The sequence below is a fragment of the Oncorhynchus mykiss genome, chromosome 1 (genome assembly GCF_013265735.2).
Source record: "Oncorhynchus mykiss isolate Arlee chromosome 1, USDA_OmykA_1.1, whole genome shotgun sequence".
NCBI lineage: Eukaryota > Metazoa > Chordata > Actinopteri > Salmoniformes > Salmonidae > Oncorhynchus > Oncorhynchus mykiss.
In genome coordinates this window covers 81,966,651-81,987,327 of record NC_048565.1, presented here as the reverse complement: position 1 = coordinate 81,987,327, position 20,677 = coordinate 81,966,651, and the positions used below count along the sequence as shown (strand labels likewise).

The following is a 20,677-nucleotide window of genomic DNA, read 5'->3' as shown; positions in this document are numbered from 1 at the left end:
CCTACAAGTCTAATGGTCACTTTACAGATGCTGTAGTCTCGTTCTTATCCAATGCCTTGATATTGAGCTAGGTCTAGGGAACAAATTGTATTTTTTCCTAATGCTAATGACCCTGGAAAATAATTTCTTAGCGGTCATACAGTATCATATGTCTTGTTGTGTTAACATTTGTGGCTAACTTTAGCTAGAAAGTTAGCTTAACATAGCTAGCACATTAGCTTAACATAGCTAGCAGGTTAATGTAACTTACCTAGCAGGTTAATGTAACATAGCTAGCAGGTTAATGTAACATAGCTAGCAGGTTAGCCTTACGTGGTTCAGTCTAGGGTTAGCAAACATGCTAAGTAGTTGCAAATTGGTATGGTTGTGGTTAACTAAAGTTGCTAATTAGCTATGATGCTAAAGCTGTCCTGACCCGATTCAAGACGCAACCTTTGGTTTGATAGACATGTGCCTTATACGCTCACCCATCCTCCCCAACCAACCTCCCTACTTTCGTTTCTGTCTAAAGTAACCTGTGGTCTTAAGTAACCAGACCATTTGTAACATATCATATAGGTATCGCTTCCAAAAAAGGGTACTATCATAAATCTAGTCGGAGCGAACAGGCTGCACAGGCATGCACATGTACACACACACACACACACACCTGATTTATCTGATACAAATACAGACAACAATACTGGATGTACAGTATGGGAAGCAAACATATTGTACTTTACCCAGTGGCGATTTTAGCATGTAAATCTTGGTGGGGGGATTTTTTTTGTGTGGGATTCATTCCAGCAAAGCCCCTACACAACACTAAACAATACATTAATTGCACAATAACGGTGACAAACGGTGCCCACAAACTATTAGTGCCTACATAAAGCTGTCCCAACACCTTACCACCGCTACACCTGGCTATCAGCGGAGCCTTGTCTGGAAGAGAAACAGTTCATTCAACCTCATTTACTGCCTTAAACAACATAGCTGATATGGCTACTGACAATTGAGATGTACAAACTATGGCATAAGGATGACGACAAGCGGATTTGAAATGTACAGCGACAGAATTCAGAACATGAGCCGTTCTTCCAGTGTTCTCCCTGTACACCAAGTCAGAAACATATAATAAATAAAGGGGGCATATAAGCAGACAATGAAAGCTCTTAAAATGTTTGATGATTACATTTCTCAAAAACAACGTAATAGCTACATGTGCACCACCAAGTCAGAACAGTAGGCAAAATTAAGAGGTGAAAATATACCAAATTATTAGGGTGAGGTACATGGGCTACTGACAGTTTACGGGAACAACGTACACTTAGTATTACTTTCTTAGCTACAGTATACATATCCCCCTGGCATATTACATCATTTATGCAGCAGCATACAATACATTTTTGGACTCACCTTGTTGTGCTGTGCTCACTTGAATAGGAAGGTGGCGCGACAGTCCTTTGTGGGAAAATTTTGTCATCAAACTTTGTCAAATTCTGCCATTCTCTGGATTTATGGTGCTTTCAAAACAACTGTGAACTCCCCCAAAAAGTTGAATCATGATGATGTCAGTGATCTTCAGGTCATTGTTCTAGAAAGAGGCCCGAGTTCCAGATTTACAATTTCGAGTTGTATCAAATAGAGGTCAACCGATTAATTAGGGCCGATTTCAAGTTCATAACAATCGGTAATCGGCCTTTTTGGACGATTACATTGCAATCCACGAGGAAACTGTGTGACAGGCTGACCACCTGTTGCGCGAGTGCAGCGTCAAAAGGACCTTGTGGCTGCAAGGAGCCAAGGTAAGTTACTAGCTAGCATTAAACGTATCTTTGAAAAAATAATCAATTGTCACATAATCACTAGTTAACTACACATGGTTGATGATATTAATAGGTTAACTAGCTTGTCCTGCGTTGCATATAATCAATGCGGTGCCTGTTAATTTTTCATCGAATCACAGCCTACTTCAACAGCCAAACGGGTGGTGATTTAACAAAAGCGCAATTGTGAAAAAAGCACATTCATTTCACAAATGTACCTAGCCATAAACATCAATGCCTTTCTTAAAAGCATAAAAAGTATATTTTTTAAACCTGCATATTTAGCTAAAATAAATGCATGTTAGCAGACAATATTAACTAGGGAAATTGTGTCACTTCTCTTGCGTTCAGTGCAAGCAGAGTCAGGGTATATGCAACAGTTTGGGCTGCCTGGCTCGTTGAGAACTGTGTTTCTTCCTAACAAAGACCGTAATTAATTTGCCAGAATTTTACATAATTATGACATAACATTGAAGTTTGTGCAATATAACAGCAATATTTAGACTTAGGGTTGCCACCCGTTCGATAAAATATGGAACGGTTAGGTATTTCACTGAAAGAATAAACGTTTTGTTTTCGAAATGATAGTTTCCGAATTTGACCATATTAATGACCAAATACTCGTATTTCTGCGTGTTTATTATAATTAGGTCTATGATTTGATATTTGATAGAGCAGTCTGACTGAGCAGTGGTAGGCAGCAGCAGGCTCGTAAGCATTCATTCAAACAGTACTTTACTGCATTTGCGAGCAGCTCTTAGCAATGCTTGAAGCACAGCGCTGTTTATGACTTCAAGCCTATCAACTCCCGAGATTAGGCTGGAAATACTCAAGTGCCTATAAGAACATCCAATAGTCAAAGGTATATGAAATACAAAAGGTATAGAGTGAAATAGTCGACACATCATAATTCCTATAATAACTAGAACCTAAAACTTCTTAACTGGGAATATTGAAGAACTGGGAATATTGAATTACCAGCTTTCATATGTTCTCATGTTCTGAGCAAGGAACTTAAAACGTTTTTTACATGGCACAAATTGCACTTGTACTTTCTTCTCCAACACTGTTTTTGCATTATTTATTTGACACTAAATAGATTTTATTTATGCATTATATTAAGTTAAAATAAAAGGGTTCATTGTTCGTTCAGTATTGTTGTAATTGTCATTATTACAAATATATATAAAAATCATCCGATTAATCGGTATCTGCTTTTTTTTGGTCCTCCAATAATCGGTATCAATATCGGCGTTGAAAAATCATAAATCGGTCAACCTCTAGTATCAAAGTTCAAAACTAATTTTCCCCAGTAGTAAAAATACATTTTTACACTTCCCAGTTGTCTTGAACTCACTTGTCAGATTTTGCAGTTCTGAGTTAACAGTTGTTTTGAGCGCGGCACAAATCATGCTTCACTGCCAGCATTGCCAATGTTGAATGTTTATAATTTTAAACTAGGAAAACAGACCCTTAATCTTAAGATTTGGGACCACACAGCCACTCCACTGAATAGAAGGCTAATGGTTGCTTTGCAATGCTTGCAGTTAGCCACTGATTTTTTCCAAACCACTCATTGTTGAATTTGCGATTTCCAACTTGCTGTGGAATGGGTATGTCCAATGGCCGATGAGTAATATGTTTTATCTATAATGTCTCTTCATAATTTCTCTTCATATGGGGATTAAAAGATTAAAAATGATTTGCCAGTTGATTGTCGACTTGATTCATGATGATCACCGCTAGCTAAGATTTTCCAAGCTCTACCCTTAGACTTGGCGGTCACGTAGTGTCCTCATGAGTGGCAGAACATTGGGCCAATCATGGCGCAACGCTCTGTATTTTCTGCTGGCTTGCCCCACCACCACAGAAAGCACTGAGCTAGACTGAAAAACCTGCATTTTGGAGCTGCCTTACTCAAGAAAACAAAAAAGAGACCATGTTTATAAATGTTTATTTATTTAACTAGGCAAGTCAGTTAAGAACAAATTCTTATTTACAATGATGGTCTACACCGGATGACGCTGGGCCAATTGTGCACCGCCCTATGGGACTCCCAATCACGGCCGGTTGTGATACAGCCTGGATTCGAACCAGGGTGTCTGTAGTGATACCCTGGGATGCAGTGCCTTAGATTGCTGCGCCACTCGGGAGCGTATGCGGTTTTATTAACTCAATTATATATATTTTTACATTGTTTACAAACTGATATATGACGTATTAATGCCAAAATAACATGCAAAACAGGCAAGCCCCATTTGTTGCTAAAAATGTGGGGCTCGGCCCCACCTGCCATGAATGATGGGTCGCCACTAACTGTACCATAGTTATCTAACTCTCTTCGTTGTTGCTGTCTGCTTTGTTTGCTTTAATATTCCATATCACCTCAAGGGAGGAACCAATGCCTTGCTGTGTGCAGAGCAGTCAAGACATGTCTTGCTTTGTGCAGAGCAGTCAAGACGAATGTTGTGTACAAAGAAAAATTGTGGCCTGAGGTATTGAGGTGTTAGTGTTGCACTTTTATCTTTAGATAAAAGACAGAGACCGGGTACACAGACATGGTAACACACACACATGCACGGACAGTGTTGGTGTGCGTATTTGTGCTTGTGTATTTTGGGACAGACATGTGCTCAGTCAGTAAGGAACTCCCATGGCGCGGTCTGAAAGTTCATAACTCGCCTATGGCTCAAGCCTTACTTTCTCATGGGGACGCTATGCTAACATAGCCTTCTGCCTCATGAACCACTCAAGCTAACGCAGAGCAAATCCAGTCTGCATAAGACAAAACAACAGCCATGGTCATTTAATATATATATATATAAAAATGCTACCCAACTTTTTATTAGAAGTTGTATAAAAAAAAGTGCTTTATCTGTTAGCTTATCATTGCTATTTATAATTCACTTTCACAATTTGAAACTGAAAGACAGTCTTTTCAGAGTAATACTGCACCCAAAACCCAAGTCCTTTGAATGTGTAGCAGAAGACCCCTAAAGGCAAAGCAAGCAGTGTCATTTTGATTCTCTTTCGATAGATCAATGGGCATGGACGACTCACCACTTTATTGTATCCATGGCGATGCCAACAGGGTGTTACTTCTTCTAAGACTTGCCATCAGCATCTGGGTCCACTCAGCCATAACAAAACACAAAGTAGGTTGATGCTGTAGTGTATTCATGTCGTCTTCAGAGGCTCATTAGACGTATGATACGCATTGATGTGTGACACTAATATGTCCGTCTTTTCTCTGAATGCTGTTACAACGCAAAGGAAGATACAAATGAAAAAACTGTACCAGATAAGAGTTTTAACTTATACCATACCAATCTGTTGGAATTAAACCAAATGAGACATACAATATATTGTATATATTTTGTATTCAAGTGTGATCCCAACATTGGCGTCTCTTTCTCTCTTCTACTCCCTCGTTTGGCCTAACAGATTAGTAGATTCTGTCTCTCTCCCTCTCTTTCTCTCTTCTACTCCTTCGTTTGGCCTAACAGAGCCATAGAAGTAGATTCTGTCTCTCTCCCTCTCCCTCTGCCTGTGTGCAGTATTTTGTTTGGTTTATTCTTTAGCATGGCCTTTGGCTCTCTACCACTCATGCTGACAGCAGTATAGAGAGAGCAGTGTGCTCCCTACCCAGACCACAGTACCCATCAACCACCACTCCCACACCCCACCCAGCACACCCATATTTCACCAACTGGCAAACACCATCTGAAGCTCTGTGGGAGCGAGCGCGAGCGCGAGCACGAGCACGAGCACGAGCACACACACACACACACACACACACACACACACACACACACACACAAAGCCCCTCTCAACTCAATCTAACACCCCCTGCCCTTTTTATCTCCCTCATACCATCCAACCTGACATCTGAATGACCACTCCCCTCACCAGAAACCCTCATACCATCCACCCTGACATCGAAATGACCACTCCCCTCACCAGAAACCCTCATACCATCCACCCTGACATTGAAATGACCACTCCCCTCACCAGAAACCCTCATACCATCCACCCTGACATCGAAATGACCACTCCCATCACCAGAAACCCACCCGCTCCATATGCTACACTCTTAGAGGTTCCATCTAGAACCTAAAAGGGTTACAAGGCTGTCCACATAGGAGAACCCTTTAAAGAACCCTTTTTGGTTCCAAGTAGAACCCTTTCCACATGGAACCCAAAAAGGGTTCTACCTGGAACTAAAAAGGGTTCTCCAGTGAGGACAGACGAAGAACCGAAGAAGAATATAGCACTCCAAGCCCGCGTTGAAGATGCTGAGGCGAGAATGAAGATGCTGAGTGTTCCTGCCTGGACCAACATGGGATTAGCGCTAGCATTAGAATGAGGGCAAGGGAAGGCAGTGGCAGAGTGTGTGCCTTTGCGATCGACTGCACAACTGATCCTCTCAAATGTCCTCTGTATCTTACACAGCCGGCGTCCCAAATGGTACCATATTCCCTATAGCTCTATGGGCCCTGGTCAGAAGTAGTGCACTATATTGGGAATAGCGTGCCATTTAGGAGTCCACTCGCACAGAAGTCAAAACTCTGCTTCTGTGATATTTCACACCAACACTTCGTCATTAAGCTGTCTTTATAGTGACATGTTGTCCACGTCATTTAAAATGTGGTCCTTTGATTTCCCCAAAGGCAGAACAGAACATAAATCTGCCATTCACAAGAGCAGAAGTCCAAACTATGGTTAAATAAGAGGAGGAACCCAGCGGGCAAAGCGGGTTGAATGACATCAATCCACATCAAGGAGAGACGAGTGTTCGACTTGCTTTTTTAATTTGAATTGATGTCATTACAACCAGTTACTATACCCTGATGAAGACAGATTGGCTGCCTAAACGATGGTATTAAAGCATCTGAGCTCATGGAGTGTGCGGCCCTCCTTTCATTTTTAAATCTGGTTGAATGTCATTGCAATCCATTTATAGGTTGAAATCGGGTTGCAATGATGTTGATGCAACCAGTTTTGCCCACTGGGGAGGATGGCTAGGTGACAATATTGCAACCGTAAATTTCATCCACCACCCTAATCGTGGAAGGGTGTACTTTTCATTACTACGATTAATTCATTTTCACTATAACTGTGACAGTGGACCAAGATCGATGTTCACATACTGCCATCCTTTTTAGTCCCCTCATTCCGTTCCCTTTGCCCAGAACACTGCTGCTGATTGTAAAATGCTTCCTGCATTGAACCGTTATTGAAGTCATCCTCCTCCTCCATAGCCTGCCCCCCCCCCCCACACACACACACGCACACACACACACACACACACACACACACACACACACAGGATTATCTGCCACCCTGGTAGTTTACCTCATGTGGAGCCTCACACTCCTGTTCACTCACACAGCTCCTTCCCAACTCTCTATAATTCAATACATTTCTCAGAATATTAGATACACTGCATTCGGAAAGTATTCAGACCCCTTCCCCTTTTGTTAACGCTCATCAATCTACACACAATACCCCATAATGACAAAGCAAAAAACACGGTTTTAGTAATTTTTGCAAATGTATTAAAAATAAAACAACAGGCTTATTTACATTATATTCAGACCGTTTGCTATGAGACTCGACATTAAGCTCAGGTGCATCCTGTTTCCATTGATCATCCTTGAGATGTTTATACAACTTTATTAGAGTCCACCTGTGGTAAATTCAATTCATTGGACATGATTTGGAAAGGCACACACCTTTTTACATAGTTGATAGTGCATGTCAGAGAAAAAACCAAACCATGAGATCGAAGGAATTGTACGTAGAGCTTAGAGACAGGATTGTGTCGAGGCACAGATCTGGGAAAGGGTACCAACACATTTCTGCAGCATTGAAGGTCCCAAAGAACAATTGGCCTCCACCGTTCTTAAACGGAAGAAGTTTGGGACCACCAAGACTCTTCCTAGAGCTGGCCGCCCGTCCAAACAGCAATCAGGGGAGAAGGGCCTTGGTCAGGGAGGTGACCAAGAACCCCATGGTCACTCTGACAGAGTTCCAGAGTTCCTCTGTGGAGATGGGAGAACCTTCCAGAAGAACAACAATCTCTGCAGCACTCCACCAATCAGGCCATTATGGTGGAGTGGCCAGGCAGAAGCCACTCCTCAGTAAAAGGCTTATGTAAATGTCATATTTCAGTTTTTATGGGCTATTTATGAATTTCTGCATTTTTTTTCTTTCTCTCCATTAAATAAGTCCTTAACTTTGGGTCAGAGAAAGGTGCTGTATAAGCTAAAACTCTCTCTTAAATTCTCTCTCTCTCAGAAAGATTCAAAATAAAGAATTTTACAATGAATAAGTGGTAACTGATGTAATATAACGTATTTATAATATTATGTGGAAATGCAAAATGCTCTCACGCAACTGTAATGTACTTTGTTATATTATGTAAAATGCTAAATATTACCTCTCTGATTGTTGAAGTGTGTTACAATTTGTCAGCTTAAGAGCATTCCGAACTGCAATTTGGAATCCATTAATAACATTAGCTCTATCATTATAAATAGTCTGACATTTTCAACTGATTTCACCTGACTATATAATAGAGCAATGCTATACTATTATGCATTTTCTTGGTTCTATCACAATGATTACATCAGCCCCCATCCGGCAAATCTGACGCGCGTTCAGCAGGATGCAACATTTTGGAACGATGTCGAACAAATATGCCTCAGTTCCATTGGTGGCATTTCAATTCGTGGGCGCAGGTTATAATATGGTTGTAATCGTTTTAATTTTTTTTTTAAATAAAAATTTAAAAACACTTTAGTTTAGTCAATATTTTCTTAACTCTATTTCTTGAACTGCATTGTTGGTTAAGGGCTTGTAAGTAAGCATTCCACTGTAAGGTACCTGTTGTATTAGGCGCATGTGACAAATACAATTTGATTTGATTATGTCCTGAAACATTGTAAATAAAATCAAGCACTCATAATACAGGAAATGTGTGTGCATGCCAGCGTTACTGTCTTCCAATACATTTTTCCATATAACAACAGTTATTTCTCATAATTAGTAACATATCTCTGAGGAATTGGATGCTGCTGCTGGTTGTCTCTCCAATCAATGACACAACAGGTTGGTGATGAATAGCCCTTATGCCAGAGGACAACGCTGAGCGTTTAACATATGCTCATCATTGCTCATACAGGTCACGCACACACCCATAACCATATGATATAATGACAGATTATTCATCATCATCCACTTTGATTAAAATTAATCACGCGTCTCGGATTTAATGGTCGCCCCACAAACCTGGGTTGCATAAAATACACTGGTGTGGCTTATGCAACTGTAATTGTCACAACTAACATCTTTCAATGGTAATGGTATTTTTCCGTTAGACTGCACAGCCCTGGAAAAAAACATGAATCCTTTGCTGACCCTTGCCACATTCTAATGTAGCTGAGAAATCTAAGGTGATCAGTACAGTGCCTTGCAAAAGTATTCACCCCTCTTGGTGTTTTCCCTATTTTGTTGCATTACAACCTGTAATTTAAATGTATTTTTATTTGGATTTCACGTAATGGACAGACACAAAATAGTCCAAATTGGTGAAGTTTTAAAAAATGGTGTATTCAACCCCTTGTCTATGAAGCCCCTAAATAAGATCTGGTGCAACCAATTACCTTCAGAAGTCACATAATTAGTTAAATAAAGTCCACCTGTGTGCAATCTAAGTGTCACGTGATCTCAGTATATATTCACAAATCTGTTTTGAAAGGCCCCAGAGTTTGCAACACCACTAAGCAAGGGGCACCACCAAGCAAGTGGAACTATGAAGACCAAGGAGCTCTCCAAACAGGTGTACAGGAGAAGTACAGATCAGGGTTGGGTTATAAAAAAATATCAGAAACTTTGAACATCCCACGGAGCACCATTAAATCCATTATTAAAAAATTGGCTTCACAACAAACCTGCCAAAAGAGGGCCGCACACCAAAACTCATGGACCAGGCAAGGAGGGTTAATCAGAGAGGCAACAAAGAGACCAAAGATAACCCTGAGTATCTGTCCATAGGACCACTTTAAGCCGTACACTTCATAGAGCTGGGCTTTACGGAATAGTGGCCAGAAAAAAGCCTTTGCTTAAAGAAAAAAATAACCAAACACGTCTGGCATGTTTGGCAAAAGGCATGTGGGAGACTTCCCAAACATATGGAAGAAGGTACTCTGGTCAGATGAAACTAATATTTAGCTTTTTGGCCATCAAGGAAAACTCTATGCCTGGCGCAAACCCAACACCTCTCATCACCACGAGAACACCATCCCCACAGTGAAGCATGGTGGTGGCAGCATCATGCTATGGGGATGTTTTTCAACGACAGGGACTGGGAAACTGGTCAGATTTGAATGAATGATGGATGGCGCTAAATACAGGGAAATTCTTGAGGGAAACCTATTTCAGTCTTCCAGAGATTTGAGACTGGGACGGAGGTTCAGCTTCCAGCAGGACAATGACTCTAAGCATACTGCTAAAGCAACACTTGAGTGGTTTAAGGGGAAACATGTACATGTCTTGGAATGGTCTAGTCAAAGCCCAGACCTCAATACAATTGAGAATCTGTGGTATGACTTAAATATTCCTGTACACCAGCGGAACCCATCCAACTTGAAGGAGCTGGAGCAGTTTTGCCTTGAAGAATGGGCAAAAATCCCAGTGGCTAGATGTGCCAAGCTTATAGAGACATACCCCAAGAGACTTGCAGCTGTAATTGCTACAAAGGGTGGCTCTAGAAAGTATAGTTATGCACGTTCAAGTTCTGTTTTTTTGGTCTTATTTCTTGTTTGTTTCATGGAAAAAATATTTTGCATCTTCAAAGTGGTAGGCATGTTGTGTAAATCAAATGATACAAACCCCCCCAAAAATATATTTAAATTACAGGTTGTAAGGCAACAAAATAGGAAAAATGCCAAGGGGGTGAACACTCTCGTAAGCCACTGTATTATTACCATATAACGTTTTCCTACTCTCACAAAGTCAGACATTCTACTCTACTAAAGTAGTATCCCATGAAGATACATATTACTATATTATTGTAGTATTATTATATATTAAACATTTGTTTTCATGATGTGTGATATCTTCTCTCACTACTCTGTCCTCTAACTCCCATTACCCAGCATGCACCATTCTGTAAATGCTCTTCTGTCCCTGCCGCGCCCATGGACAGGAAATGGTCTGGTAGAAGACATGTTTCTGATATGTCTGTACAACCCTAGCTCCTAGGTGAGATTGATGTTGTTAGGAAGGAGGAGGTCTGTCTCAATAAATCACCCGAGTTTTGTTAAGGTCTATAAATCTGCCCGGAGACCAGCCATTAAACACACTGCTGCAGATGGTGGGAGACAGAGACTGTCACTACAACTCAGAATCAACATGTTCTAGCCACTCAAATCCTTCCCCTTCACTCCCATCTACAGCAAGTCTCCATTCCAGTCTTCCCCTTGTTCTCCCAATTCTCTTCCTCTATAGCACTTTGCCACTCTTTAAAAAGGCCCACTCCTTAATTCTGAGGAAGCAATAAAACAGCAGCCCACCACGGTTTCTCATACAGCAACTCTTCTATCCATTCCAGTCTTCCCTATTTCCCTTCTCTAATGCTCTATCCTCCCTCTTCCTTTCTGTAGCTTCTTATCTGCCATCCTTTCATTTCCTTGGGATCATGTCTAAAGTCTCAATCCACATAGTGGTGTTTCATATGGATGAGAGGACGTTTTGCTGACAAATGGCGGGCTTTTGTAAGCTCATTACACTGCCCTCGTAGGAAAAGCTCTGTTAACAACAGAGAAAGTAAACTTTGTTTTACAGGTCACAGAGGCGGCAAACTTTGTTTTACAGATTTCCTTGGTAGGGTAAGGTCCTTTGAAGGGTAAGGTGGTCGCTCTTGGGATGTTTAGTGAGCAGAAAGGATGAGATCAGCAGAGATCAGGGCATAGGCTCAGCAGATTTTGGTGCTGATGAGGCAGGAATGGACAGACGAGTGAGGAGGAGGGGATGAGGAGGAGGAAGGGTGAGGCCAAGTCTGGGTCTGAGGGGTAAGTTCAGCCTGCCAGGGTTCATCGGTACTGTAGCATTTACTGTGGACAGACACAACCCAATGCACCAAATCTTCCTAGTAAGTCTAAATAGCACAATACTGTTCATAGATTGAGATAGAAATACTAAATAGTTCTCTATGGATACAACTGGCCAACTAAGTGCAGTCAGTCTGTTCTTTCTTTCTTTTTAGATCTGACTGATTTATAGTCCATGTTATCAATTGTCTGTAGTGGCTGGCTTTTGAATTTATACTAAGGCTATTGAATTAGCAGCAATGAGCAGCACCAGGAAACCAAACTAAAGCTACCTGCCTTAATGGTCCACTCTTCAATTCTCCAAGCATTCGGCTGCTGTGAATTCCCAGTTTACTGCTTTGTGTTGAAGCAGATCACATACATTCTAAAAAGTCTACTATACTCAATATATTGAAACAACAATCTGCATCCAGGATAAGAGTTGTAATAAGTCAGCACACAAATACACACAGGAGAGGGAGCACTATATATTTATTTAACTAGGCAAGTCAGTTAAGATCAAATTCTTATTTACAATGACAGCCTAGAAACAGTGGATTAACTGCCTTGTTCAGGGGCAGAACGACAGATTTTTACCTTGTCAGCTCGGGGATTCGATCTAGTAACCTTTCAGTTTCTGGCCCAACACTCTAACCACTAGGCTACCTGCCGCCCCAAAATACCATATGAATGACATCAGTAAGCGAGGGAAGTCCCCCGACACTTCACTCAGTGCTACGGTAAGCGCTAGCTGTGTGGAGGAAGCCTCAGGTAAGCTAATACATTCTGGAACCAAAACATTCCAGGGTCATCAAAGTATTGGGTTTCACCAAAGCAGATGAGGTAAGCTCTAGAGACCTTGAGTTTTACAATCTCAGCTAATCTCTAAAACAAACGTGGCCCATGCACCACTTTCCCCCAATGGTGTTTGGCATCTCAGGGGCCACTATGGCGTAAACTGGTCATGGCAGCTTCAGACGGAACATGGATCTATGTTGTCAGTGGATTTAAAACTGAGTGGTGTTTGGAGGTTTTGTTAGGTATGTTAGGTATGTTAGTAATGGATTTAGCTCAACTGGCGCAGGATGGGTCATCACAGTCAGTGGTGCTGCATTATGTGACCAATCAAAAGGACATTCCACTCAATCTGCTCACTGATTGGCTCCTGAGAGAGAACCGGGTGAAGCGTGCCAAGTAACCTTTTCTAACCTCTGTTACATTGCTATGCAATCACTCACCCTTTACACCACACACACACACACACACACACACACACACACACACACACACACACACACACACACACACACACACACACACACACACACACACACACACACACACACACACACACACACACACACACACACACACACGCACACCTCAAAGGCCTGTAAACCTACCTTGAAAGACATGGTAGCGATCATAATAACTAGTAAACAAGAGACAGATGATCAACAGATCTGTCAGATAACATCATGGACCCCGTCAAGTCAATACCAATCCTCATTACAGCGCCACTCTAGGGACCTAATTGACCTGGCATTACTTTTGACATAGATTAATTTGTGGAATTCTCAGGGGGCCACGTTACAGGGGTAGAGCCCCCATTGGTGTCTCCTCTGGATCTGTGTCCTGTTACAGAGAGTTATAGCTATGGAGTGCAAGAACAGATTGATTATCTCCTATCCCACCTGAGCCCTCGGAGAGGCCGGATGGTCGCAAATGGACACCGTAAATCAGTGAAGGCTGCTGAGGGGAGGATGGCTGATAATAATGGCTGGAACAGAGCAAATGGAATGGCATCATTATGAGCCATCCTACTCTCAGCAATCTCCACTGCCATAGATAGCTGCAGCATCCCATTGTCTGTGTATGGTTGTCTTATCTGCATTGACTCACATGCGGAGGTCATTTACAGCAGAATCAAGTCTTATGCGCGGTCGCACAGATGCACGAACGAATGTACACACACATCCACACGCATGCACTCTATCACAGACACACAAACACTGTAATCTCAGCATGGTTTTACACTGATAGTGCAGAGCTAGCCAGCTGAAGTACGTGTTGTTGACTGATGTGTTGTGGCAGTAGATGAAATGGGATGAGTTTCCCCTACACAATGTAAAGTGCTTTGAGCATATTGGAAAATAACGATATTTATCATAACTATTGTTATTAATACTTAAGTCTGTGTACTGCCTTCCCCATGAGTGAGTCCCTTATCCTGTGATTTCAGTACATTATATGTATTCTAAACTATATGTAGCTACAACACCTGCTTGCAATTCAGTATTGCGTGTTTGCATTGTGACTGTAGCTTACAAACTTGTCCTTAAGTAAATTAAACACATTGCATGTTTGGTTGTAGCTGGGTCATTCATGAATTGCAGTGGTATTTGGCCATGGCATTTTGGAAAACACTTTTCAAAATGTTTTGTTTATTTAAATGTATTCTAAATCAACTAATATGGCAGCTTAATAATTGTTTATATTTTTTACCATTATGATTACATTGTGCCACCAGTTTTCCTTCATTTAAATTGAATAACACCAACTACACTTTTTGTCTGACTGACTCTTCCATAATATTTTTTGTTAACCTTTCTTTAGGCAGGGAGAGAGAGTCCCATTGAGACCAATGTTTATTTTTCGAGGGAGAACTGCATTCAGACCCCACCAAAATTACACAGAATTACATTACAAGGAGCAGAAAATAAATAAATAAATAACAAAAAAAAAAAAAAACACAATCATTAAAAAAACACACTCGTCAATGAAGAGATCCTCCAACAATCTGAATTGCCTGAAAGGCACCAATGCGTTCCAATTGTAGGGTATTCTGTAGATTGTTCCATCAATCAATATATCAAACACATAACGTAGAGGAATATTTACACTAAAATGTTATGCTGATGTATGGCTTACAAAGACACAGCATTTCCTAGACATTAGTCTGCTGATCAGGCAGTTTGCATCAATGTACAGTACCAGTCCAAAGTTTGGACACGCCTACTTATTCTGTCACACCCTGATCTGTTTCACCCATCTTTGTGCTCGTCTCCACCCTCCTCCAGGTGTCGCCCATCTTCTGCATTATCCCCAGTATATTTATACCTTTGCTCTATGTTTGTCTTTTGCCAGTTTGTTTTGTTTCGTGATACCTATCAGCGTTCGTCCCCTTGCTCCTGTCTGTTCTTGTTTTCTAGTCTTTCCCGGTTTTGACCTTTCTGCCTGCTTTGACCCTGAGCCTGCCTGCCGTTCTATACCTTGCCACGCCTCTCTGGATTATTGAACCCTGCCTGCCCTGACCCTGAGACTGCCTGCCGTTCTGTCCCTTGCCACACCTCTCTGGATTATTGAACCCTGCCTGCCCTGAGACTGCCTGCCGTTCTGTCCCTGTTGCACCCTTTCTGGATTACTGACCTCTGCCTGCCCTTGACCTGTTGTTTGCCTGACCCTGTACTAGAAATAAAAACTCCCCAGCTATAAACTCTCCAGCTACGTCAAGACTACTGTAGTGTGGCAGACTACGCAGTGGATTTTCGCACATTAGCAGCTGAGAGTGCCTGGAACCCAGAAGCAATCAACATGTTCCTGCACGGAGTATCGGAGGAAGTAAAGGACAAGTTTTCAGGCCGGGAACTACCGACGGATCTCGACTTGCTCATCGCCTTGACCATTCGAATCGATGGGCGACTACGAGAACGAAGGAAGGAGAGGAGATTCGACTTCACTTGCCCGTCCTGTCCACTAAAAGACCAGGCTCACCGGTAGGAGCGAGTACTCTGATGGGTCATACGGAGAACTTTCCTCTCCCTTTACTCGCATCCCTTTTCATGCCATGTTGCTTTGGGGGAACCAATCGAAATCTCTCCGGATACTCATTGACTCTGGGGCTGTTGAGAGCTTTATGGACGCTACCCTTGCTTCCGCTATGGATATCCCCACTCAGCCCCTCTCTATTCCCATGGATGTTAGAGCACTGGACGGGAACTCTATAGGCCGGGTCACCCACAATACCACCCCCTCTCTATTCCCATGGATGTTAGAGCACTGGACGGGAACTCTATAGGCCGGGTCACCCACAATACCACCCCCATCAACCTACATGTGTCAGGGAACCACAGCGAGACGATCCAGTTCCTTCTGCATCAGATGACCTAGCCTCCACAATCACCAGACATCAACCCAACTGAGATGGTTTGGGATGAGTTGGAAAAACAACCAACAAGTGCTCAGCATATGTGGGAAATCCTTCAAGACTGTTGAAAGAGCATTCCAGGTGACTACCTAATGAAGCTGGTTGAGAGAATGCAAAGAATGTCATCAAGGCAAAGGGTGGCTACTTTAAAGAATATAAATATATTTTGATTTATTGTCACGCCCTGGTCGAAGTATTTTGTGTTTATCTTTATTTATTTGGTCAGGCCAGGGTGTGGCATGGGTTTTTGTATGTGGTGTGTATATATGGGGATTGTAGCTAGTGGGGTGTTCTAGTTAAGTCTATGGCTGTCTGAAGTGGTTCTCAATCAGAGGCAGGTGTTTATCGTTGTCTCTGATTGGGAACCATATTTAGGCAGCCATATTCTTTGAGTTTGTCGTGGGTGATTGTCCTTAGTGTCCTTATGTCCGTGTTAATGAGCACGAGAATGAGGCTGTTTCGGTTTTCGTTACGTTTATTGTTTTGTAGTTTTTGTATTGATTCGTGTTTACGTTGTGTTATTAAACATGGATGGTAATCTAAACGCTGCATTTTGGTCCGACTCTCCTTCGCACCTAGAAAACCGTTACATTTATTTAACATTTTTTGGGTTACTACATGATTCCATATGTGTTATTTCATAATTTTAATGTCTAGACTATTATTCTACAATGTAGAAAATAGTAAAAATAAAGAAAACCCTTGAATGAGTAGATGTGTCCAAACTTTTGACTGGTACTGTAGTTCAAGCATCTATCCAGCTCATCAGGCAGAACTGTGTTGAGTTAACATTGTTTTCGCCATACCTTATCGACGTAAACATGTCTTTTTGGCTTTTTGATTGAATTTGCAACATTTAAGTCTTACGTGAACAAAGATTTAATCACAGGCATGTATCATTATCATCAACATTATCATCTAGAAATGTAGTAGTGAAAATTATAAAATGAGAATATTTGTAAATAATCTGCACACATTTCCAACTATCCAAATGGTTCTTACAACCTTTTAATTTCTCCCTTCCTCCCTTTCCCTCTCTCCCGCTCCCCTAAATCAGTCACTGGTGTATTGATTGAGCCATGCCAGGCTGAGGTCCAAGAGCGCCTTGATAGCCAGCGTTTTGCAGCGATGAGTAAGCTATCTTTCCCACAGTACAGCACACAGCTGTGGTTAAGTGGTGAGCCTGCGCTCAGTTCACAAAGTAACATCAGCTGTTGAGCAACTTGAGGAGACTTAATTACTTTGTGTTTCATTGGATTTTTAACTGTCATGGTCAAAACATATTGATTCAGTGGTTGTGAAGATGGTCTGCTTTTTTGACACCACACTCCACAAAGCAAGTCCTGCAGGCTCTAGTTTGATCTTATCTTGATTATTTTCCAGTCATATGGTCAAGTGCTGCAAAGAAGTACCTAGTTAAGCTGCAGCTGGCCCAGAATAGAGCGGCACATCTTGCTCTTCACTGTAATCAGAGGGCTAATATAAATACTATGCATGCCAGTTTATCTTGGCTATGAGTTGAGGAGAGTCTGACTGCAATCACTTATTTTTATAAGAAACATTAAATGTGTTGAAAAATCAAAATAGTTTGCATAGTCGCTTACACACAGCACTGACACACACTCCACCAGACATGCCACCAGGGGTCTTTTCAGTACCCAAATCCATAACAAATTCAAGAAAACACAGTACTATGATTGCATGGAACTCCGTTCCATCTCATATTGTTCAAATGAACAGCAAACCTGGTTTCAAAAAACAGATAAGCAACATCTCACGGCACAACGCCTCTCCCCTATTTGACATAGATACTCTATGCATTGATACTGTAGGTAGGCGTTTAAAATGTACGTAGTACTGTCCTTGAGCTGTTCTTGTCTATTAATGTCCTGTATTACGTCATGTTTCATGTTTTGTGTGGACCTCAGGAAGAGTAGCTGCTGCTATCGCAACAGCTAATGGGGATCTTAATAAAATACCAAATATCAAAGCTCTCACATCATGCTCAGAGAGAAGATCACACATCACAGTGCAGAGTAGGACACAGACAGACACACCTCTGCTGCAGCCCTGGTACATCCTGTCACAATACCATCATAAGTAAGCTTTGTACATCTGATCTCATCTGATCTGATCCACCATCATACAATCTATCATCTAAGATCTCAGAATTACCCCTTAATGATTAATTCATTCCAAAGAAAAATCATCTAGAAGTTGATCGGCATGAATTTCGTCTATAACTGATAATCAAAGAGTTTATGCTGATACTGCTATTATAAAAGTGATATGGACTTCAAAATACCAAGTTGTAATCTGCTATTGACTTTTCTCTGATTGTTACAATGAGATGATAGTGATTAGATTAGAAGCTTAGGTCAGGATTCATTAGATCAGTGGTTACTCGGGTTAGCCTGAAAAACATAGCATAGCATATATTGCATTTGTTTAGTTGGTGTCTACGGTGTAACTACGTAGGAGCTGTTAAATTAGAGGGCGGCTGCTCTTACGATTTAGTTTATAAGGATCCCCATCAGCTACTGCACACGCAGAAGTTACTCTCCCTGGATTCCACATAAAACGTACAAGTACATGACAAAGTACAAAACATTATAGACAAGAACAAAATATTAAATTATAAATAAAATTAAAATAAGAGATATATATGAAAGACACCAAGTGGCCCTTGTCACGAAACCACACCTATCCTTAGTGCATTCTGGAAGTATTCAGACCCCTTGTTACATACCAGCCTTATTCTAAAATGTTTAAAATGTTTTTGTGCAAATGTATTAAAAATAAAAAACAGAAATACCATATTTACAAAAGTATTCAGATCCTTTGCTATGAGAATCGAAATTGAGCTCAGGTGCATCCTGTTTCCATTGATCATCCTTGAGATGTTTCAACAACTTGATTGGAGTCCACCTGTGATAAAATCAATTGATTGGAAATTATTTGGAAAGGCACACACCTGTCTATATAAGGTCCCACAGTTGACAGTGCATGTCAGAGCAAAAACCAAGCCATGAGGTCGAAGGAATTGTCCGTAGAGCTCTGAGACAGGAATCTGTCCCCAGGAACACAGCGGCCTCCATCATTCTTAAATGGAAGACGTTTGGAACTAGAGGTCGACTGGTTATGATTTTTCAATGCCGATACCGATGCCGATTATTGGTTTTCAGTGGCAGGGACTGGGAGACTAGTCAGGATCGAGAGAAAGATGAACGGAGAAAAGTACAGAGAGATTCTTTATGAAAACCTGCTCCAGAGCACTCAGGACGTCAGAGGTGACGGAAGGTTCACCTTCCAACAGGACAACAACCCTAAGCACACAGCCAAGACAATGCAGGAGTGGCTTTGGGACAAGTCTCAATGTCCTTGAGTGGCTCAGCCAGAGCCTGGACTTGAACATCTCTGAAAAGACCTGAAAATAGCTTTTCAGCGTCGCTCCCCATCCAACCTGACAGAGCTTGAGAGGATCTGCAGAGAAGAATGGGAGAAACTCCTCAAATACAGGCGTGCCAAGCTTGTTGCGTCATACCCAAGAGACTCAAGGCTGTAATCACTGCCAAAGGTGCTTCAACAAAGTACTGAGTAAAGGGTCTGAATACTTATGTAAATGTGATATTTCTGTTTTTATTTTTTTATTTTACAAATTTGCAAACATTTCTTGCTTTGTCAATATGGGGTATTATGTGTAGATTGATGATTGGGAAAATTTTTATTTAATCCATTTTAGAATTAGGCTGTAACGTAACAAAATGTGGAAAAAGTCAAGGGGTCTGAAAACTTTCTGAATGCACTGTGTCTCACCCACGTTAGAAGTTCAGAACAAGAACGTGTAGGCTATATAGAAATAATGACAGTCAAATTTAAAATATTTAAAGGGAAATTTAAAAAAAAATCTAATTCACATTCATCTCCAGCACCACCCCATGAACATATGTGAAAATGGCACGTTTCTATGTTTTGTAATAAAAAAGATAGAGGAAGATAAGTGTTTCCAATGACATCCTCAACCAATTAGTAGACAATTACCAGGCAATGCCAACTCATAATTGGTTGAAAATCACACAACGCACACCGATGATGTCATTGGAAACACTTATCTTCCTGTATCTTTTTTAGTATGAAACATAAAAATGTGCCATTTTCACATGTTGATGTTGAGGTGGTGCTGGAGATTACGAAAATTGTGAAAGTTGCATTTAAACAAAAATAATACAGATTTATATCAGCCTAATCGAGGTGTAGATTAAAGCATACATTCCAGTGCTGCATTTAACAGGGATTTCTACTAATGTGACTATGGCAATGTTCGCAATAGGAGGAGCCTCTTCTGGATTTGACCACTCTAATGCATTTAAACCTCTGACACATTCTAAACAAAAGCAATGATAGGCTATCCATTTGTCGGTCACTGTGGGTTACCGCTGATCTGATTTCAATCCTGGCCTTAGATGCCCTGTGCGGATGATGAGAAGGGAGAACAGAGAGAAATATATATATATATATAGAGCGAGATAGACATGAAAGACAGGCAAAGGAGACAAGGAAGATAAAAT

General features: G+C 41.2%; 1 protein-coding gene across 5 annotated transcripts in view; it reads right to left on the bottom strand.

Annotated features, from left to right (window-relative positions):
* The window catches only part of LOC110530536 (potassium voltage-gated channel subfamily H member 1-like), a 93,536-nt gene that overhangs the window by 16,326 nt on the left and 56,533 nt on the right, over positions 1–20,677 (bottom strand). The gene's annotated exons all lie outside the window — the stretch shown is intronic.